The 24,733-nt window shown below is 37.6% G+C and overlaps 1 protein-coding gene across 4 annotated transcripts in view; it reads right to left on the bottom strand.

The window, feature by feature from the left end:
* Nucleotides 1-24,527, bottom strand: part of LOC109045958 (tight junction associated protein 1 (peripheral)) — an 85,892-nt gene extending 61,365 nt beyond the window's left edge. For 3 of the 4 annotated variants that reach the window (XM_042768472.1, XM_042768474.1, XM_042768475.1), the window contains exon 1: nt 24,069-24,527. The gene's annotated coding sequence lies outside the window, so the exon portion shown is untranslated. Of the gene's footprint in view, nt 1-23,710; nt 24,045-24,068 lie in introns of those variants that run through there. The other variant, XM_042768473.1, reaches the window with a different exon arrangement.
* Between the last annotated feature and the right edge of the window lie 206 nt (nt 24,528-24,733).

Below are 24,733 nucleotides of genomic sequence, written 5' to 3'. Positions count from 1 at the left end.
CTGTGAAGTATCATGTAAATTACATCTTGTATGATAAAAAATTGAAATCATTCACTGCCATGGTATATAAATTAAATACACACACATTTGTAGAGTATATACATGTACATGTGTGTGTGTACGTCAACAGTAAATGACCTACAGTGGTGAAAACCACCAACTGTGTAGTATCAGATTCAGCAGTTCCACAGCATTTAATAGTTTGTTGTTCTGTGAATGGCAAAACTCACAAAGCGAAATCTAACTATAACAGAAACCGTTACTAATATTTTCACACTCATATCTAGTGTTCGTCATGTTGAAATTAAAAACCTAGTCCAAAAGGCACAAACATATAGTGTTGCAATGAATCAAAAACAGATTACCATGGAAACTATTACCACAGAGACAGTTATATTTAATTACTTCGGTCTGATTAATTTTGTTTGTAGAGGAAATTAAAATTAAATGAAACTTTAAAGCAGTTTGCAGTTCACAAAGGTATTTTGATAAGTGTGTCGTGCATTTACTTTCCAATGCAATTATTTTCTTTGTGATGTTCATCTGATTGAGCTCCAGTCTCCTATCTGCACAAGATGACAACAGTTTAATTGTTTAATGAATGATTTGGAGCAGCAAAACAACTCAAATAACACATTTCTAGCTATTGCATGTGCAAGTTTTCACATTCTAAGACAAAACTGCCAATCCCTGGCAAGTGTCAAATGGTTTCCTTTTGTGCTTTATTCTCACTTTGCATTGAAAATCCTCCCTTTAGACTCCCAAAAGTATCAGTAATTGCTTTCATAATTTATTTTTTATTTTTTTAAAAAGCATCTTCAGTTCTGTCACAAGAAAGAAATTAATCCAGGTTTGGGACAACATAAGAGTGAGCAAATAATGATAGAAATGTAATTTTGGGGTGAACTATCCCTTTAATGACAAGTGGCAGCATGTTTAGCACTATTAGTCTGCTGTCACTTTAAGACCTGCACGCATCTAATACACAGGATACTAATAAGATGCAAAATAAATTAGGCTAGTCCAGTAATCAGGCTCTGTTTGACAGGCTTTTTAGTGTGCGCGCACTCCAGGTGTACACGCTCCATAAAGCGCATGTCAGAACAGCACGTGAATGAAACGTTTAACTGGCAAGGCTTTATAGCACATGCAAATAATGTACTTTTGTACAGTGAGACAATCAAAAATCATGATATTACACACCTCTTACATACACTAAGTTTAGCTGAATGGAAAAAAAGCCAATATTTTCAATAAGATTTTTTAATCAATTGTTTTGACTATCATCCCTAAAATAATGCTTACATCAATACTCTAGATCTTAAATACAACTGAAGAAAAACAAAGCCTTGGACTGTGCTCAAATTTTGGTCTCACAGACTAGCTTTTCTGCTCATATTAATTGAGGAAAACTCCAAAGTACCCATAAATGCACCGATAGTGCTGTTAGAGGTTGGAAAGTAAGATTACTGTAAATCACACCAGACATCAGATTGTTAATCTAACGATTGCTACATTTTGTGCAACAAACTGAAAATGTGCTTTTAGTGCCTGCTTCAATGCCCCAATTTTTTTCAAGCATTTCCAGTGAAGATAATCAAACCAAGAACCAGACATAAGGTATGTCACTCTATTGTGTCGCTGATTCCTTGGTAAGAACAAAACATCTAGAAATTTAAACCTCTGCAATGAGTTGCAGTGAGAATTATGGCTGACTATATTAAAGCCTAACTAAAATGCATTCAGAGACATATCAAGCGTTAGCAGCATTGACCTTGGCATTATCATTTATTTTAATAATGAATCAAACCCTGGATAAGGAATGTCTGCATTATTCACAATTTTCCTTTTAACGGTTGATGAAAGTCTGAAAAGCAACTGTCATCACCACCTCAATTTCAGAGATGTTTTTTCTGCACACCCTCATTACTGAGCTAGGCTATATGCATGCAAATTTAAGTGAGCAGTCTGAAGTTTGAGTGAACAAAACACAGCGACTTCTTCGATCTGTAAACAATTTGAAGTAAATTGTGTTTACCATGAATTTCCCTTCATTGTATGTCAAATGCTTCATTATGGATAAGCCCTGCATTTTCTTCAAAACAGTATTGTGTGTGAATCTCACTTAGAAATGTTCAAGTTCTTTTTCACATCAGTAGCAAATTAATTGTCAATAACTGTTTTACTGAAGATTCGTCCATTCACACGGAAAGGTCTAAAAACATGCTTATACCCTGGTACTTTTATTATAAGTATCATATGTCCAAATATTAGTAAAACACATACTGGCCAACCATTCCAAACCATCCACCTTACCAAAACAGAAGTCATTTTCTGTGAATGTGCAAGACTTATTCATTTGTCGATAAAAGGTAAATAACTAGAAGAATTAAGTGTGGTAAACGATAAAACTATTTGTGCTATAAACCAGTGTTCATAATTAATTTAAGACAATACATTAAAATAATATAAGAAGCACCAGTTATCATATTAAGGAGAATAATGGGCTCAAATGCAACTAAAATAACTGGAAGCAGGAAAAACACCAGAAGCTTCACACATTCAAATACACATGTAAAAAATCAGGCGGATACAGTGCAGTCTCTGGTTTAAATCTGAGACACAGTACTGCTGTGCATCAATGAAAGTGTGTCTGTGTGTGACGGCTCTCAGGTCCCCGTCAGCTAATGAAACTGAAGGGGTCTAATTAAATGAGTAACACCCTCTATTAATTTTGATCTTGCTCTTCACACTCACCTGAACAATACAAAGCACTTAGAGCTCTCATCCCCTCTGCCAAGGGCTCTCACAAAGCTTTACCAGAGCAAAAAAAGCCACACTTCACTAAAACAATACATTCAATGACACGTCCCCACGCCAACCCCAAAAGCACAAATGACATGTTAGAAAAACCAAACACACTTTTGAGGGGAAAACATCTAATCACTGTTCAGGAAAACAGAGAAAAAATTGTGAAATATTGTATTATACTACACTGATCAGACACAACATTAAAGTGATAGTTCAGAATTTCCTGTGGTATCTGGTACCAAGAAATTAGTAGCAGATCCTTTGAGTCCTGCGAGATTTGGTGGTGGAGCCTCCTTGGACTGAATCTGTGGGTCCAGCACATCCCATAAGGTTCTTTCGCACCGCAGGAACCTTTTCATAGTACCAGAATTGCGGAACTACCCACTTTTTGGAGTGTTCGCACCGTCGGAACTGGGTACGATTTTAGCACCAGACTGCCTTTTTCGAGAACTAAATTAGCTCCTACTCCGGAGCAGGGTCTAACCAGCACAACTGGTACTACCCGTGATGTAAGTATACACTGACTGGCTAAACGCGTACAAAAACGCCCTCACCCGCCATGATTTAAAATGCTGTGTAAACATATTGTAAACATTGTGTCAACTTATTTTGCAAGTTTGGAGAACAGGGATAGATGGACAGACGCTGAAGTGCAGGCACTTGTAGCAAATGTAGCACTGCCAGTTGTCATTGGAGATTCTTAGTTCTCATTTCCGTTCTTTCAATAACGTTGTTCTTCTTTGTTTCCGTTGTTGAACGCCGCGCAAAAATGACGTTGCTGTCGACCGGCTTATGTCACTTACTAGTACACACTGTCTGTGCAAATGCAACCCTTCAAATGGTACTTGGAAATAGTTTGCACAAAATCGTCCCAGTACTTTAGTACTGTACTTTAATACTAGAGAATTTGGAGGCCAAGGCAACACCTTGAACTCTGTCATGCTCCTTAAACATTCCTGAACCGTTTTTGCAGTGTGACAGGGTCCATTATCCTGCTGAAAGCGGCCAATACCATCAGGGAAAACCATTGCCATGAAGAGGTGTACGGGTGTACAACAATCTTTACACAGGTGGTACGTGTCAAAGTAACATCCATATAAATGCCAGGACCCAAGGTTTCCCAGCAGATCATAACACTGCTTTCACAGGCCCACCTTCTTCCCATAATGCATCCTGCTGCCATCTCTTCCCCAGGAAAACAACACACGCAGCCACCCACCTGATCTAAAAGAAAACATGATTCATCAGACCAGGCATCCTTCTTCCAGTGCTCGATGGTCCAGTTCTGGCGCTTACGTGCCCATTGTTGGTGCTTCTGTAGGCCATGTAATTCACTTCACCTGTCAGTGGATTTAATGTTGAGGCTGATCAGAACATACAGTGGAGTCTAAATGTCTATAAACACACTCGACCTCCATCACAGTCAGTGAACAGTTCCTGTCTTTAACCATACCTCTGCTTTCACAGACTCATATCAAAGACTGTTTGCACTGCACCTCGGACAATTCTCTTCTATTTGACCCAGCAGGGCTCATGAGTGGGTCGTGCAATTACACAGCAGGGAAGACATCATAAATAGCTGAAAGACATAGAGCCAAAAAGAAAAGGGGGAAAAAAAATCCCATTTTCATTTCAGTCAGCTCGAGACCAAACTGCTTTCACATGCGCTGTCTTCATACATGCCTCAGGAAACAAAGCACAGCCTGGGAACCACCGGCAACAATGAGATGGATTCAGATCCAGGGAGTGGAAAAATGCGCTGGTGAGGAAAGAGAAGAAACCAACAAGGGAAAGTGAAATGTACTAAATCAGTGAGCTGATACAGGCTTGTCTCTGAAAGACATAAGAAAAACTGAGTGCGTATGTGTGTGACTCCTTCAATTGGACGTCTGCGGCAGTAACCCGGACCCCATGAACCTCAAGTGACATTTCAAGTCAAGTGTTGAGACTTCATAAACGGTGAAAGTAAAACACTGTTCAGTTCATCAAACACAGGGAAAAGATGGAGAGAAAGAGAGAAAGAGAAGGAATGGGATGGAGAAATTGCGCTTTCAAAAACGACCACATCTCAAAAACCAAAAGTCGATTGCAGCAGGACAATTTAAATGTATTGCAATCAATAAACTTTATTGATTTAATAATTCCTACTATAATTTATTGATTTACCCCCCTCAATAACTAGTGCTTTTATTGAAGAACACACAGAGCATCCTGAAACTTCCACTTTGTTAAAAAAAAAAAGAATTTTAATAAAAAAAAAATTAACTTAAAAATAATTTCAACAAAATTAGCCACTTTGTTATAATAACAGCAGAAATACTTTAAAAACATCTTCACCTACACATGATTTGGACAACAGGGGGGTCTACGAGTCAGAAAAGGTTGAAAACCACTGCTTTAAATCTCTGATTAAGCTTTTCCGGCAACACTTTACAATAGTTTCATTCATTAATATTAGTTAATGGATTATGTATCACGAACTAACCATAAACAATGTTCTTGCAGCATTTATTAATCTAGGTGAATGTTAATTTCCGCATATGTTATTGTTTACTAAAACCACAAAAAAAAAAAAAAAATACAAATAAAATAAAAAAGCTCCATCGTAAGGTCAGTTTTCTCTACAGCTAAGAAATCCCATCGTAAGGTCAGTTTTCTCTGCAGTTACGAGCTCTTAAATGTCAGAACTTTGTCTAATTAACATAACCCACCTGTAATTACATAACAGTGACTTCAAAGCTCTGCAGATATGAAATGGCTTAGAAAGCCAATAAATGTATTTGTAATTTAAAACATGTGGATGTCAGTCGATATTTGACTATACAGCAACAGTTGAGATTCTACATCCCAGCGACGCCTGGTTTACCGGTCTGCATGTGGCCACAACTATCGTCAGTTTTAATCATTACACTATATTGTGCTCTGCTGAGTGTTGATACTGGACCTCTGATTTTCCAAAATATACTACTGAAAGATTTGAGCATAGAGCCCTATTCCTCGGCTTGGATCGTGTACAGCCCTTTGAAGCTGCATTGAAACTGCAAGTTGGACCTTCAGCCCATTGGCAACCATTGAAGTCCATTATACAGAGAAAAATCCTGGAATGTTTTCCTCAAAATCCTTAATTTCTTTGCAAATGAAGACAGAAAGACATGAACATCTTGGATGACATGGGGGTGAGTACATTTTCAGGAATTTTTTATTCTGGAAGAGAACTAACCCTTTAACAATTTAGAGAGTTTAAAGCCCATGAGTCTGTGGTTCATAGTCTGTTTAAACCAGAAAGAGTGCTCATTACAGCACAAGTTTTGTACAGGGCAATTCAAGGGAGTATAGAGCATGGGAATTGTGTGGCGAGATCCCGCCAAGGAGAACACAGGAGAGGATGAACTGTACTGCCTTGCTAGAGTAGAATAGTGAAGTTGATATATCTGCATGAAGGGTAGAGTCCCATGCAAAACTTAAAAAACTCATATCTCTTATATTAGCTTGCCTAACTTTCAAACCTCAGTGCTTTCCCTCTTCATCTGCCTCTCTGCACCACTGGGCTCTTCAGAGGAGAAATGTTGAGGCAGAGACGATCAGTTTCCAGGAGCTATTTAACAGATGTTCCCACAGTCTGCATCTCAAAGACACTGCGAGCAATGAGAGGAAACATAGGACAAGCCACATACAGCATTAGCCTACTCGTTTAATTAGAAAGAGCTCTCAGTGAGCTCAAAGCAAGACACGGACATATTGAGAATTATGACTGCGCTGAAAAAAATAAAAGTGGAAAAGCAAGAGCAAGAAGAAAAGGGAGGGAGCAGGGAACTGAAGACGTGGAATAAACAGAAAACAAATTAACTGTTTTCTGAGTTTACGCACCAGCAGTCAGGAACAAGACAGCTGCAGTGTGGTTTGTTAAGAGAGTTTCAGGAAAAATCCATCATGAGAGACCACAGAAGCTAGAGCCACTGAGCTACGTGAAGCAAAGCTGCAAAGAGACCACTTCCACTGAACGGTCAGTTCTAGCTTTTCAGCTTCTGCTCTCCTCAAGCTAGAAGCCCACTATCAGATTTTCCACCCTTTTTTTACCCATTAGCTTCATTTACATAAAAATCCAAAGAACGGTGACATTGGGGATCATAAAAACAAAACTGAACGTTAGCAGTTGAATGAGCAGTTCAATCATTACATGAGAAATCAAGTTTGCCTTTATCTTTTGACATACAAGGGTGTGTTTACACTTTGATTAAAACAAACTCTGGTGCGATTGCTCTGTTAGTGCGGTTCGTTTGAGTAAGTATGAATAACCATTGCTATTTCACTGAAAAGAAGACCATGTTCTTGTTTCATTATGAGAAGTGGTTTTATTTCATTTAAAGATATAAGGCATGCTATTTGTCACAGTCTCTCTGGGAGGAAAGGAGGAACGAGGAAACTCTGGAGTTAGCACGAACAATAGTCTTTAATAATCCAATGGGGAGACAGAGCACAAGGAAGACATTCAACAAGTAGACCCAACAAAATCAAACTGAACAGACTGGGGCTTTAAATGCAGGACAATCAGGGGAACAAAGGTGCATGGAATGAGTCAATGAAAAAAAAAAAAAAAAAAAAATAACAGGAAAGACCATATGGAAAACCAGGAACAACGACAAGGGTAAAACAAGTCCAAAACACTGAGCAGTAAAATGTGTGTCTATATTGCATGTTCAAACCTTAAAATCATTCATATTAACAGGTTAATAGATGTTTTATTCAGGAATGTATAAAAAAATAATGAGTTTGGAAATTTTAGAGAAATTCTTAATAAATGCATTACATTGTAACTAAACCTATTAGATTTTAGTCGAATAAACCTACTGTAGATCTAGTCAACTAAAATCTTAGGATATTTAGTCGACTAAAATTAAGACTAAAACCAAAACAATTCAGATGACTAAAATATGGCTAAAAATAAATGGCATTTTCATCAAAAGACTATGACTAAAACTAAATGAAAATTTGCTGTCAAAATTAACACTGACATCTACAAATGAATGGCGTCATTGCATCGGAATGTCGCACCCTAGGCCCTGCCCACTAGCGTTTACTCGCTTAATAACAGACATCTCTCTACACAGGACATGAGCACTGCATTGCGTCAAAAGCAAATAGAACCCAATAGAAATATTGCCGCTGTCTGAATACAGTATACAGATACACATTCAGCTTTTGACGTACTCCACGCGCTTGACTCTGCTGACAACAGGACAAATGGGAGAGTAATAAGAATATTGACGCATCCAGTTTTAACAGAGCACACAAATATTGGGTAATAGTCTATTTTAATTATATATTCCATCTTGAATGGATTGAGCATGTCAAATTGCATTCTGGGACAGCTTTCTCAGCCAATTACCAATTCGATGTTGAGAATTTGGTTACCTTAGAAGTGAGCTTCCTTAGTGAACATGTCTGCATTTCCCAGAAGGTTTATTGATTTCTATACAGGTCTATATACACAGAGCCTTTCAGCGCGTGTGATCACTACAGAAGACATGCTTCAAGGTTGATGGAAAGTGCTTTCCAATGAAGATCTCTCCGCTAGATTGGAGAGGTTGAACTCAGTTGGCCTTTATTATGAACTTCCTGACTGTGGGAGTAGTCAGACCAGAGGGCAGGCATCCCGAGTCACCGATGTTTCCTTGTGACGTCAAGCCCCTCCTGCAAATGCCTTAGTTCCAGCAGTGACAAATGAACGCCCCTTCTGCTATATCTAAAACATTTTCTCATGGAAGGAAGCAGATGAAGTGTGTAATTTATGTGCCATTCACAGAAACAAGCGGAAATGCAATCTGTTTGTTTGAGTGGACCAACTGTGCTGGACGTAATAACATTAGCAGTTAACATTAGCAAACCACACTAACAGTTACCGCTTAACATTACTGTAAAAAGTTGATTTGAAAAGGTAGTTTTCCACACGCCAACTCCTGAAAATCAATTCAAACATACTTTCACTTCCTACAGTCTTGTACATGATGTCTCTTTCATCAATCACTGTCAATGCTGTGATTCTTCATGATGGAAAACAGCAGAGGAAGAAGGACACCGGCAAATCTGGACAGTCTCAGTCTGTGTCATGTCAGAGATTAAGTCCCAGAAGAGCTCCATGTATAAATGCAGACAGAGCTTGGGGGGCAAGTGCAAGTGGTTTCCAGTATCTGAATCAAGCTTCTTCTGAAGTGGGAGGGAGATTCAGTCTTAAAGCAACTCTCTCACACTCTGGGAGACTTAGTGGGCTTCTGTGCTAAGTAGGGATGTCAACGATTAATCGATGATCGATTAATTGTCGATAAGAGATGCAATCGATTAAGGCTGTCGATGGTCGGTTAGCCGCTTTAATGTTGGGCTGCGTGCGGCTCATGCGCAAAACACGTGCGAGCGCTGTGAGTGACGGTGACGGTAGCAGTAAAAACATCATCATTCACAATGTACAAATTAAGCTTTTAACGTGATTTAAACTTTAAAGTAGCCTACATTAAAATAGAAACAACATAAAAGTTCTTCAACATAAAAAGCATATCATGCGCTTTGCAGGGCTGCGGGACACAGGACAGAAAGGCTATCCTATTACTTGTTAATTCGTTCCTACGACTTATTAATTAGTGGCAATTGTCCATGTTTCATTAATTTTTGTTCCCTAAATAACCCATGATTTAACTAAATAAGGGAACAAACTAATAAATCGAACGAATTCCTAATTCATGAAATCTTTAATTTCCCTTCTCATGTTTACCACAGTAAGAGATGCGAAAACAGTGATTAAAAGTGAAAGATAAGAAAATAAACCTGCAAAATTAGACTACTGTGAAGATTTAGGAAAAGAAACAATGCCTATATGTTATTGAATTTGTGGAAATTAGTGACTAACCGGCAAACCAGAACAAAGCCGTGTAAATGAAGGCTATGGGCTCGAGCGCATCCAGAGCATGGTCGTGATCTAACATTTCCCTATTATTCCTCTAATAAACAAAGCTTTTATACCACACTTGTCATAATGAGAGCTTATAATTTGTAAATAAATAATTGCTGGATTCAAAACAGCGATTAATAGGCGCTGTGACCGACACTGAAAATACGTTTTCCCGGAGCGTTCAGTGATGTCACTAAACGGTGACGCCATCGCTCACTAGTTTCTGCATGGACCTAACTAGGGCACAGGTTCTCAAGCCCTGGGACAAAATATGATGCTTTAAGGAAAATGTATAGCCTATATAAGTAATAGGCCCAACATAAAAATAACTATTTTTTTTTTTTAAATATGCGAAATAAATCCGACTTAAATAATTAAGATAACGGATTTAAAACAGAAGTGTGGCGGCGCTTCATAAGTTCACGGAAAAAAGGGATGACAACGCATTCTGTTTGTTTGCTTTATTTTACAAGAGCACAAATCTTCTGTTTTTATTGTGTGTGCGCACAAATGAAAAGAAACACTTTTGCGGAAATTTTTTTTTTTTTATGTCTCAGCTGTTTCGATCGCGCCGGAGCCTGCTGCACACGTATATTCTAGCGATTCAAACTTACATCGCAGTCTGTTCATTATCAAAATAAAATAGTCAACTAAACATTTAAAAGGTTACACTGGTCAGTTTAAATAGACCTTAAACCGGTTCACTCTGCTGTTATGCCAAGGACGTTTTTACTCATATGAAGAGGATGATCTTTTACGTCTACATGCGAATGCGTACAAGCCTAGTTAACATTATAAATAATAGTTTAATATTCAAATACATTGCAAATATGGAAACATTTGGATTTGTGCCTAATGAGACATATGCAATAACCTCCAAATAAATCTAGCCAAAGCCGCGCTCGCTCGTCCTCATCTGCACACATGCACTGTCACGATCTAATGCACTATATGCCGGATTTTTAAAAACAAATAGGCCTACCGGAATGCAAAAATTAAAAATCTGACATTTTCTAGGACAGAATCCAGCAGGATCAAATTCATGTGAGCAACAGTGTTTTGCTGCAGCAGCGCCGATGTATTTCACTTACTGCGCAGCACAGCCACACGCGCCACAGTTACGTTTGGGATTTTTTTTTTTTAAATACCATAATGTCAGTTGAAAACATTGCAATTGTGTTTTAAAATACAACAACGAACACAACAAAATCTTTTAAAGAGGCGTGTGCAGCGGTCTCCGTGCGGGATAGAAAACAGTCAACAAACTAAAATTACCTCAAACGTATTGCGCGCTCTCTTCATTTTATCAAATGATCTTAATCACATCTATTCATTTTATAATCCTGCTACTAGCATTCCACTCAAACTAAAACCACAAAAATTCAATTGAGAAATTCGTTGTATGTGTGTTTGTGGGGCTTTGGCACATCCTGTCATACCGGTGACTGCGTGCATGCAATAGACGCATTTTGCAGCATTATGGTTAACGATTAATCGATTAATTGATCGTTAATTTAAACGATGATCGATCATGGAAATAATCGAAATTTGACATCCCTAGTGCTAAGGCATGTAAATACAAATCCCATGCCTGGGAGCTGCAGTCCTGACTACACTGACCCTCTTTCATTAGCACTACAATATCGCCAGCCAACCCCAGGAGTCATGAGGGAAATTTACCATCGCCTCATATAGGAATCACCTCTGAAAATACCTGAGAGACTACCAAGAATACTGGACATGGACACTTCTAATCCAGAATGGGGCTCTTTCGTTTATTGCTTTTAGATGGTTTCGTTTATTTCCATACCTGCAAACCGAAGTCAGCGCATTACACTTAAGTCATATATTTTATTGATGCAGATGCTGACTCCACAACAAGGAATTTTGTGAGAAATCCAGCTTTAAGAGGCAGGAAGGTCTCATCCTCTTCTATGCACAGGACTTGCACAAAACCTGCAAAGTTTCTGAACGCAAAGTTTTATTGAAACCTTGGCTTTATCTGACAACTCTAATGATGCTCTTCCACTGCATGGTACGGCTCGGTACGGTTCACTTTCAGGGGGTGTGGGGGGGGGGTTCCACTGGGTACAGTACATGGAACCTTTTTTAGTACCGGCTCGGTTGAGGTTCCAAGAGAACCATACCATTACCAAAACATGACGTGTAAACTCTGCTGATCACGGATTGGCCGGAGAGAATCGCCACAACCTGCCGAGCTGTGCCGTACCGTACTGAGCCGCGCTGAGCCAAGTCATACCACGCAGTGAAAAAGCGCCATAAGCAAACTGAAAACTTCATTGAAAGTGAATCAATGACTCCACACCAGAAAGAAACCAACAAAACATGCAAAGCACAATAAAGTTTTGTTGCACTATATTAAAAGTCTTCTGAAGCCATGTAATAGCTTAATGTGAGGTACATAGGAATATTTAAGTCCTTTATTAAAAGTAAATTCAAATGTTTGAACATTAAAGTTCACATACACTTTTTTCTGTGCTGCAGCAGTCGCGATCGTTTACGACCGAGCTCATTAAAAACTCTCTCCAAGATCATTCACTGTTCCCATTATCATACTTGATTTGTAGATAAACGTCTATGATTTTGCATAAAAGGACTTAATCTCGGTGGAGTTTGTTGTTTCTAAATCATGTGACTTGCTACCGGGTGTCTGTTACAACAAAACACTGGAGAAAAAAAAGACTATAAACAGTTAACACAAATGATAGTTCTACATTGAATTAAAAGGAAAAAAAACTGCACTGGTATCGGACATGGATGAACAAAGGATACTTGGAGTTTCAGGCACACACCTAAATGGTCAAAAATGTGTCAAAATGTCCGTCTCGGCAAATATTTACATTAAGACAGTTATGTTTTGCAAAATTGTGAATATCACAATTCAGAAGATTTATGTGGGAAGATCAGCGACCCCTAGTCTAAAGATGAAATCGTCCATCATACACTACACACTTTTCAGTGAAATGTGTTACCTCCTCTGCCTAAAATCTGCAGGCTGCCTCTGACTTTTGGCAACTACCATCGACTCTTCTAGACTGCTAATCGGGGACAAAAATCTGGGCAAAGGTCATGTAGTGTATTCCAGCCTTTAGATAAAAAAATAATTAAATGTAAAAAGAAGAGAAATGAGCTTAACAATTAAATATTCTCCAATAACAAAATTCTAATATCCTCCGATATAGTACCAATTTATTATGCATCCCAACAAAACCTGAAAGCTCAGTTATAAACACGTTTCTCCTTAACAAGCAGGATAATACCAAAAACTAGACAAGTTACAACCCTTTCAAAATTAGGGTTAGGGTTTTTTTTTGTTTTCTTAAAAGGGCAAAAGTAATGTAGGTTGCTTGTCTTAAAAACCACCAGTAGTTAGTATACATTGTGTTGGTAGGAGGTCAGTTATAGCTCAGGTGGCTCTTTCAGTTGCTCTGAGTGATTTCATTTTCTGCTGCTCTGGGGTGGGGGTGTGTCCACACAAGAATAATATCCAATCAGCAAAACTGCCAGGAACCACTCAAGCCTGAATCAACCTTGAAAATGCTCCTAATAATGAGGCAACAGGCAAATCGAGTGAAAGGGGTCATTTACTCACCCTTGTGTAGTTATAAATCTGAAATTATAGATTTTTTTCTTTCATCAAATTTAATAGGAGAAACTTCAAAGAATGTTCTAGCTGACACTGTCCATTCAATGAAAGTGGATAGCAATTTTACTTTATTTTTACTGTCAAAGACCATTCTATATGCAGAACTTTTTTTTTTCTTAGAGCTTGGCAGCCAAATAATCTGCATCCACTTTCAGTGGATGAGAAATAGGGCTTGAACATTGTTCAAAACATCTATTTTTGCAGTCCACAAATCATGCAGTCATGCTGGTTTGGAAAGGAGTGAGAGTGAGCACAACGAAAATGTTCATATTTTGACACTGTATCCACTGCCACAAATCCTAATTTAGATTGTATTTAGTGTAGGTGTCAGCTTCACACGTTTCTTCATAAGGAGGGAAAATGGAAGAATGTCATGCTAATGGAAATGCCAATACTCAACTGTCAACTGGATAACTTAAGACGCCTGCTGCACCTGTAACACAAGCTCCAGGGCAACACTGACAGAAATAGGCCATTCTGTCCATGTGAATTAAACACGATCTCATATAAAGGTATCCAAGCCACTATGACCTTTCAGTGAATGACAGGGCTTACAAAACCCAACACCTAAAGGGTAATTTGTAATTCTCAGAGATATTAATTATATCTCCACGAAAATGTCCATTGGGGACAAAAATAGTAGAAGTGCTGACGTCAGGAAGAAAAACTGAGTGGGATATTGAGGAAGGGACAGGAAGAGAAAGACAGAAATATGAGTCAATGAACAGCCTGCTGTGAGCTGGCAGCTTATAGAGGTGACGTCCCCGATGGCACAAAAGCAACCGGCACGTCACAGTTTGGGTCTTTTACACGCTACGGATGAAGTTCTATTAAAGCAACACTTCCCCCCCAAAAAAATTTAAAATCTGTCATTAGTCACTCAGCCTCATGCCACTCCAAACCTGTCTAAATTCCTTTATGCTCTGTTTCATCAGTGGAAGTAGACTGGGGTTGTCAAGCTAAAAAAAATATAATAGTAATAATAATATTACATAAATAAATAAAAAATAAAGAGCACCATAAAGTGGTATGGACCATATTCAGGATATTTTTGTCATTTTGGAGCTTGACAGCTCCAGGCACTTTGGTGTAAAGTACCTTTAGTGTTCTTCTTTTATATGAAACCAACCAGACAGAATTTGAAAAACTGACTTTAATCATGAAATTCATACAATAAATTATGCTCTTTAATGTGGCAGACCGCTGTAGTGATCGCTCAGTTCAAGCGGCAGCACAAATGAACGATCATCTCTCCCACTTCACTGCTATATCACAAAATAAACATGAATGAACAGATGAACGTATTTTGAAAGAACAGTAGGCTACAGCTTACTGAAATATATCACGTTTCATGTAATCAGTGTTTCAACCACAGAAATACATCATGAAACAGTATGTAAACAATATGTCATATGTTATATTTACCTCAGGAAAACAACGTCCAGAGCTTGACAGTTAGCTTGGAAAAACAGAGAAGAGCATTTTGCTAAACAAATGCACTGTATTACATGCTCATTATATTCTTAACCTGTTAGTCATTTCTCATTTACAGTATGTTTGAATAAATCAGTCATAAATCTCAGCCACCATTTAAATGTTTATATTTCAATAACAAACTGGAAAAGAAACAATTATATAATTAAAAAAATTGTGTGTAATTTAGATTTCCATATCCAACTCACTTTTGGTAGCATGTTGATTATTATATCAAGCAATAGAAATTGAATTTGTTGTTATTTTTAACATTACAGTAATGTACCATCTGACAGGGTTCCCTGTTTAGTTTACAGCATTAGTTAAGAGACAATATATATCAAAACAAGTCAATATCGAATCAGATCAAATAGAAATTGGGGTCAAGAGCTTGTGAATCAGAATTGAATCGATTTGAGAAATCTGTGTCTTTACCAGTGTTGGGTAAAGTAATCCACTACAAATCACTACTTTAAAATTGTAATTTGATTGCATTAATGATTACTGCATTTAAAATGTAATCAGATTACTAATTACTTTAATTTCAAGTTACCTTCACAATATAACTAACCTAAAAAAAAACAGAAAAAAAAAAACACTACAAACTGAAACTCATAGTTCGTTCAGTAATTAAAAACTTAATTAAAATTAAGTATCAAAACAGCAACTGGAATGATTACTTGCATTTACGTTCCTGACTACAGCTAAAAGAACTTAAAATGTTCTATCATTTTTGATTGTACAGATAAGAGCAATACATCATTTGAAACTGTAAAAGGTTTATTGTGCTTTTGCAAAATAAAAAACAAACAAACAAACAGGGTGCGCTTTCTGCTGTCTCGGTCTCCTTGAACTTCTTTCTGAAACCTCAGTGGATACTTGACACACAGACATGAAAAATATATCAATAGAAAGCCTGAAGTGTCTACATAAAAATTAAGAAATTCATAACAAAAAAATAATGTCAGTCATGTCGAAAACAAATATTCTCTGACAAAGAAATCCGTATGAAACCAATGCAAGGTCCAGTTTTTCCCGTCTGAGCTTATTATCTGTAATGAGATCAGGCCCCAGTGCAGCAAGCGCTATTCATACGGTAATCATCCACATCCACGCACAAACCTGTAAACGTCCACATCACCTCCGTAAACAAAGCCTTAAGATTCATCAAGTTCATCTCGGATACTTTTCGTTTCTGGAAAAAGACGCGGTGAGAGAAATCAACCTTGTATTTACCCTCAGAAGAAGAACGCGATCCAACGCGTGGCTTGATCCAGTGGAGGAGATCATTCAGATAAGTAATTTATTCTTACTTATATTAGTGTTATTGTGACAAACTTGTATGCACTTTACTAGTTGGACTTTTCCCAAACTATAATGCCAGACTAAAATATGTGAAATTGAGTTTGTGACATTTTGAATTATGATTTCATTGCATCTAAATGTTGTACAACTCGTCTGCATTTTAACTTACATTCTCGGGAGATTTATTAAAGTGCATACTGATGCGCAAAACATCTTTTAAAATGCAATTACTTCATATCTTTTCTTAACACTGCATTTGTAACTTAAGTAACTATTTTATCTACTGTGTAATGCGTTATACCCAACTCTGATCACTACCGAGACCTAGTAAATGATGACAGATTTTTAATTTTACTGGTGAACTGTCCCTTTGACAGTGCATAATCATCAAGCTGGAAGACATGTAATGCAGTACACAAGCAAACACTGCTGAATTATGGAGCGTTATGAAATGTCCTTGATGACCAGCACTCTTCAGATGACATGACAGGATGTTCCAAAGGAAGTGCTGGAAAAGACAATTATAATAAGTAGATCAGCTCGGACCTGATGTTGTCTGGAGACCTGAGGTCTATGGGACACTTTATGGCCCTAGTGCGGAAGCAGTGGACTACAGCCACCTGCCATTGTGAGATCTAGAGCGCTAAGCTCTTTCTAGCAGCTGGTGTGTGTGAAGTCAGGCCTCATGTGCGCTTAGGATTACCACTCCTGGCTTCTCTTGATACCGCCGGCGAAAACAAGTGCAGGTAAAAAAAGAAACAAGCAAGGAAGACGACGAACATGGTGGAGACTTGAGCTCCCTGGAAAGGCAGATGTGCTCATATAGAGCAGTCAGACTTCCATGTGGCTTCTGATAGCGGCAGGAATGAAAGATGATGTAATTTGAAGCCACGGAATGTGTTCTTCCTAATATAAAAATGCAATTCTGTTTAGGACCAACAATGCTCCTAATGACTTAATAAAACAATAGAAAGACGGCTGTAAACACTTGGTTTATCAAGGATTTGATTATGATTCTTTAATCAATGATGCAATGCATCATGAAATAAAGTCACAATTTTGTTCAATTAAATCTGAATCATTACAAAATAAAAATGCTTCTAAAATATGCTTTTCAAAAAAAATGTTAAATATTATATTGTGTATTATAATATTATATTTCCAAAATCTATAAAATATATAATAGGAAAAAGTACAAGTGTCTATTAAAAAAACTAAAATATAAGAATTATATTTTGGATCATAAATGAAAGTAATACTTTATATTACTGTTATGAATATCAATTAAATTATGTTTTTTTTTTTAATTGTCAGACGCATTTTACACCACTAGAAATGAATGCTGGCTTTGACATCAAAAACAATATTTAATATTATACTGTGTATGATATTATGTTTTAAATAAATCGTTAAAAAAATTATAAAGTAATAATCAATGCCTTTTTATTACCAGGTTTTTTTACACCCCCAGAAATATGTGTTGGCTCTGACATCAAAAACAAAGATTAATATTATAATGTGAATAATATTATTTTTTCAAAAATAAAGTATCTATAAAAATGTATTGTACATAAAGTGCAAGTGTTTATAAAAAAAAAAACTTAAATGTAAGAATTATATTTTGGATCATAAATGCAAGTAATACTTTGCATAGTATTACTGTTACTAATATCAATAAATCAAAAAATTAGTGTCTTTTCGCTGTCAGATGTTTTTACACCCCTAGAAATGTACCACAACACCAACAGTGAAAAACAAATCTTCTTTTAAGGTTTAGCAGGTACAGAAAAAGCAAAGTTAAGGCAGATGACTTTAATTTCAGTGTGAATTTCGGAAATGAATAAATGCACATGTTCTCCTTTCACTGAAGTGCTGACCTTCACGAGACATTTCAGCTGCTTATTTGGTCATTATGGGCAAATGGGTGATTTCATTACCTTTAAGCAAGAATCTCCAAGCACTGCTGGAAAACTGATGAAGGTAGAGAACAGAAAGTGCTATGAAAGAGACAGATGGAGGAAAGAATCAGTAACCTGTGTCTGTAGCGCTAAGAAAAGGTGCAGGCTATGTTGCAGGTCATGGATAATTGGATTCAAGCAACAAACATAAAAACAGACTTGACAGGCTGACAATGGGAGCAAGCAAGCGGAGGGTAAATTTGCACAGGAACTGAATGGTGGTTACTGAGGAGCGTTTCACCAGCATGGGAGCTCAGCCTAGCAAAGGAATGTTTCCACACAATCCTCACGACTCTCGCTCCCGCCCTTTCAAAAAAAAAGATTTGAGCAAATTCCAGAGGAGCTTCCAAAACACTGCAACATGTAGGTCACACAAAAAGTCCTTGCAGTCTATTCACTGCTAGAAAAATGTAAGCTTAAAAATTTTACAAATATTTCAAGAAAAACTTGCTTTCAAGGGCACTGGAGCTTCACAACTTACCTACCCGGTAACCATAGTACTCCAAAGTAGTACAAAGAATAGCATGGTACTTCCGTGACTTTTGTTTGTGAAATAACTTTAAAAAAAATCATGAATCCTAAGAATTTGTGCAGTCTAAAAATGTTCGAGCGGCAACCTCCCGCTCTCTCTCGTGAAGCCAATAAGGAAGTGACTAAAACTGCAATTCATCGACTGGCCGCTTGAGGCTGGCTGCAAAAGGGAGTCACTCCCATAGACTCCCCATGTTAAAAAGCCAAACTTTACAGCAGAAAAAAACATGTTTACAGCCTGGTGCAAAAAATTATTTTGGTCTATATAGCTAATTTTGCCCTTCATGACAACTGTGAGGGGGGTGAATTTTTTTATAACTAATCCATTTAAATTATATTAAGAAGTACAGTTCTGCATAATTAAGGGCGTGTCCACTTGAGTGACTGGGGGATTGCCGCTGCTGACAATGCCGTCGCGCTAGGTGGGCGTGGCTTCAGCAACCCAGCTCCCGCCTTTTTGCCCATTTTCTATTTTCCGGGAGAGTCGCGCGGTGACGCGCTTCCAAGATGGCGACGGCCCCGCTCTGCACACTTTGAGCTTCAAAACCGCTATTGAGGACATGCACGCAACGTTCTGATGAGTGACATAAATGTGACCAAAGCTTTCTTTTAGAAAACCAAATCCTAAGAATTTGTGCAGTCTAAAAATGTTCAGTAGATGCACAGAAGCCTTGGAATTTCTGTTGAACATCACAAGTGCATCTTTCCAATACCATCCCATACAGTCAAAACAACTGTTGAGTTTATCTTAATAAAACCATTCAAATGGCTGCTTTAAAAAAGACTGTCTGACAGCTTTTCTGAGTGAAAGGCCATGCAATGTGTGGGCAAACCGATGAATAGAATGTATCTGAAATTCTAAACCAATTTCGACTGCCAAGGTCATTTTCAACAGCCCTTCTTTGTGCTGTATTTAAAGCAAAAGCAAAAAAAAACAACCGATGATTCCTGCACTGAACTGAGTATGTGTGGTGTGTTGAAGGTAACAATCTGGAATCGGTTCATTTTACATCTCATACTGCTGCTGCTTAGATATAAGGGCAAAAAAAGCGTAAAAATCACACTGAAAGAGATGTTTCTTGTTCAGTTGAGATTAACTGAATATTAAAATAAAATTATCATTATTATTACAATTACCATAATAATATTCATTATTAATATAGTATGTAATAATGTACTTTGGGCTTATGTTGTCCACTAACAACACATTTCTTAAAATATATATATTTTTGTAGCAATATGCAATACAATTAATTCTGCACAATTCAAGGGGGAAATCTAATTATTAAACATTTAAATCTAAAAATTCTGATTTGAGAAAAAAATCCAGGCTTGCTTTGCTTGTTTGGAGGGCTCCACAATATGACCAAAATTTTGTGATTATATATCATACAGATATAAAATAATAATAATAATTATTATTATTATTATTATTATTATTATTATTATTATTTAATAAAATTTCACTATAAAATAAAAACTTGTGTAATTAAGAAAAAACTATATTTTCTTTACACGTGTAAAATTGCAATGCTTATATTCATACAATTTATTTATCTTAATTTCTTTGTCAAATATTAATTCATCACTTTTATTTTGAATGGATTTTTTGCCCTTAAAGTGCTCCTCAGTTGCACACTGCATTCCCAAATGCACATTAAAGTGACCCAAACTCTGAGACGCGAAGATGAAGTTCATGTTGAGAAGCATTTACTGTGAACTGAACCGCTGACGAATATTTAATTAAATCACATCATTTGCCGTATTATGATTTATTTATTTATTTTGATTAATCATGCAGCCCTATCTGTTATCATCTGCAAATTGACTTCAGCATATCTGACATAAAACAAAATTATGAATTATACTGCTAATCTCATTTGTGACCAAATTTGCATTTGATGCATTTTAGTAAAGAACAGTAATCAAAGCTGTATGATGGTCACTAACTCTACACTTCTTTCCCCAAACAGTACTAACAAAACCTCACTGAAACAGCAGAAAGTCTCAAATTATTACACCTTACTTAATGGAAGAAGACTTAACAGCATCAATCGTCCAACAATTATCCGACTCTCAACCACCTTTTCCCAATTAAACACTCCAGGCTGCACACAAGCCCTATCTCTTCAGCTAAGCCGAGCTACACACAGCGGCACTTGACAGAGTAATCTTTCAACAAATCCCTCCACAAACATTTTCACACTGGCTGTTTCCTAATTGATAAACCTCCACGTGGGGCTGCGCTATCACACGACACCACCTAGCACAAATCCACCAGTCTCCGGCAGCCTTACAGAGTCAACACACAGCAGCGTTATATGTGTGAGGCGCTAACAGAGCCCACAGTTCAGCATTCAGAGCCGGATGAGAGGAAATGCAGAATGCTGCTTAGACCCAGAGGATGCTTTTAAGTGAACCAACAACACATGAGCACATCAGCACAGTTGAGTTAATGGAATAGCCCATGACAGTCCTATCAGACATCAGTAAGCACCTGCTATTCAACATCAGCCGCTGTAACTAGTAAAGCAAAAATAATTCAGCAACAAAAAATACTCATCAAAAAAAAAAAAAAAACGGTTTCAGCCTAAATAGAAAGAACTTTACTACAACCGGTTTATCACCTGAGAACATCAGCATAAATAGTTACATTGGACAGTTACGCAAATCCAACTACAGAGATTATATTTTTTCAGTTTTGGTTTTCAGCTAAATTAAAACTTTATTAATAACTATCAATACAGGCCGAGCCCATTCACAGGCCATTCACACCAAGGATGATAACTATAAAAATAACTTTATAATCATCCACACAAACAGACAAGAACATTCCGCTTATATTCTAAGTGTGTGCGAAGTTTTGTCGTCTGCTGCTTTAATGTTTGAACTCTTTTAAAGTCGGGTGGATTCTGATTGGCTAAAAATATTTTGAAAGTGATTCCAACAATTTGTTTCTCTGCGCCGTTATCGTTATAGTTGTGGTGTGAACATACCTATTCTCGTAGAGTTAGAACGAGTTTTAAAACTGTATCTTTATCGTTATTTTTATAGTTATCATCCTTGGTGTAAACGGGCCTTAACTCAGGAGTAACCAGCTAAAATTTGCAATAAAATCATCTCTTACTGAATTACTTATTTACATTGAATTAAAGCAAATCTAATTGTCAAAACTATATTGTCAGATTCAGTTTTCATTTAAATTCAATTTAGGTTTAGATTTTTTTTTTTTAATTATAATTTTGGTGTGTCACATATTTCCCTCCTGAAATTAATATTTTGGAGTCCTAACGCCAATAATCAATAACTCAGTACCAACGTTGCCATAAAATTAATCTCTTTGCATAAATTGGCTTATTTACATTGAATTGGTTACCAATAAAGAGCAAATGCTTAGCCCTAATCAGCAACTTGTTCAGCTCTTAACAAACTGCACTTTACCATCCGTTTATCAACATCACCCATCTGTAAGCAATGGCTGAGACACGCATGACTTATCAACTCGCTTTAAGTGCATTCAATAAAAAGGGAGGAGGTATGGGAGCAGCTAGGCTGTCATATCCAGAAGCACTGCGCACCGAAACACTGCGGTTTATTTCACCTCCCCTGAGAGACATTTAACACAGAGTCTTCGTCTCTAACTAGTGAGCTGCCTACACTAACAATAGAGGACCGAAAGGTACCATGTTCTCTGAAGTACTGCGAGTACCATGCAAAAAGACATGTCCCATTCACTTCTGAGCATGGTGAATTACCAAGATACAACCCTATAATGCCCAAAAATGCTCTCTAGGTAGGCAGCTCACAAAGGTTTTAAAACACAGCCATAGAAGTCAATGACTGGGTTTGAGCCGGATTAGGGATGCTACACTACAGATACTGAAATAGGGTTGAGCATTTTGTTGCAAGCTGAGAGTGACTTAAAGTGGAAACTGAACATTATAATTGCATAAAAGTGACATCTAAAAACTATTCATTTAATGGCGATCCACTAGTTAACTGCACATAAATCTGTTACATTTCACATTCAAATTAGAAAGGACGCTCATACAACTTGAGCATTTGATTATTATTTTTTTTTTTTTTTTATAAATTAAAACAAACTTCAATTTGATTGTTTAAATGACACCGATTTTTATAACTACTTTTATAAGTTATTATATTTAATGATAAACTGATTAAAAATCAACAGTTTGACATCACATTGCCATTGGGTTTTTGTGATAAAGATTTATGATTTTTCGGGCTAATTCTGCACTCCAAATTCTATTCACACACTCTCATTTTTTTGAATTGTGTTCCCACGTAAATAAGCGATTATATTCATCTGCCATGTCAAAATAAAACAAAACAATACAGTCTAATTTAGTTTATGAAGGCGATAATGTGCGATATGTAAATCAAACTAAGATAAAAACAGCAACTTTTCCTGCGGTTCGCATCACATTCAAAAGCAGTGTGAACGAACAGCGCTCCGGTTTCACTTTATTTTAATGTTCGCGCAAAGGAAAATATTTTTGGACGTTATAGGTCCTGACACGTCAAAGCTTGAAAAAGATAAATAATTTTACCTGTGTTAGAACTTAAAATATGATTATTCATAGCATTCACATGCGCAATATTTGTTGATAAAATCCTTAAATTAAATCATCATAGAATGTATAGTCTTGCGCTGCAAGTGTCACAAAAACAGACACGTGATTCTGAATCGCAATTATTTGTATGATAATTAATTAATCGCGACCAGATCGTGACCGTCGCAGAACCGACAAGCGACCGAGTGCATGATTGACCATATATCGCATCCCTTTCTCTTCCCAGTAGCATTCCACCAAGTTACACTATTTCACGTTAAGACACGTGAATAAGATGTTAATCCCCATCATCATCATCTGCTGCAGATCAACCCGCTAAACAGTCACAGAAGCCCGTGTAACCGGATCGGTTGCACAACCGGATCTTAGTAAGCATTAATGCGAGCATATCTCTGATCACGAGCACAAAAAAGATTAAAGAATTACATACATGCATTTTAAATCACGAACAGTGAATGCACAGATCCCACTGCCGAAGGGTTTGTTTTCGCTGCCCATGGCCATGATGACCGACTCCAGCGAATAAATGCGCCTGAAACACCTGACATCGACACTTTTAAGATTAGTAACCTTCTCTAATCTGCTATCTAATCAGTGCCTCGAGGATATGATGATCGAGAAGAGTTTCACAGGTCTGGTTACGTGTTTAGGTTTAATCCAGCACTGCTGGGTGTGTTTATCGGTTCATCTGAACGGTGACTGGCCGCGTATATCAACAATATATGAAAACGGATTTGATAGTACACTACTAAAACTGTGACAAGGGTATGCATTTATGAACTTCTTACCTGCCTCTAGTGATTTTTGCGCAGTTAAGCCCAGAGCCTGGTGCAGATCAGTCTTGACTCTTGCTCAAACTGAATAAACTTTGCCCGCTCCTCCTCCTTCTTCTCCTCCTCGCTGGCTAACACACACTCGCTAGCGGCCGCTGAACTCTCTCCGCTCGTGCTTCAGAAGCGATCGCGGACACCGCGTCCTCTCGCCGCTATCTCTCCGTTAGGTGCGAAAGCGTTACCACGGATCGCAGGTGTAGATAACCGCTGTTCCCGATTTCAGATAAAGTTTATCTCCCTCTTCTCCCGTCCAGCGCCATCTTTCCCGCGGGGCACGCCGGGTAATCCTCAGGAATCCCGACGCGACGCGACGCGTTTGCTGCTCGTGCTGGAATGATGCGATGAGACGCACAGCGCGGGAGGAGCGCGATGAAACTCGCCTCTAGCATCAGGGAACATACACTCACCTCGGGTCTAGACGATGAGCTAGTTTCAGAAGTTAAATAGAAAAATCATTAGTCAAACTATGATGGAGTACAATCATAGTACAGTGATGATAATATCAGACTGCAATACCATATAGATAACTTTCTTAATATAAAGTATTCCAGTGTACAGACCCAGAAGTGAGCTATATATAATATCAGTGTCCCATGTTCACAACTGGTTACCATGTTTAG

Source organism: Cyprinus carpio, chromosome A13 (assembly GCF_018340385.1).
Source record: "Cyprinus carpio isolate SPL01 chromosome A13, ASM1834038v1, whole genome shotgun sequence".
In the NCBI taxonomy this organism is placed as follows: domain Eukaryota; kingdom Metazoa; phylum Chordata; class Actinopteri; order Cypriniformes; family Cyprinidae; genus Cyprinus; species Cyprinus carpio.
This window is presented reverse-complemented; position numbering and strand designations above follow the sequence as displayed.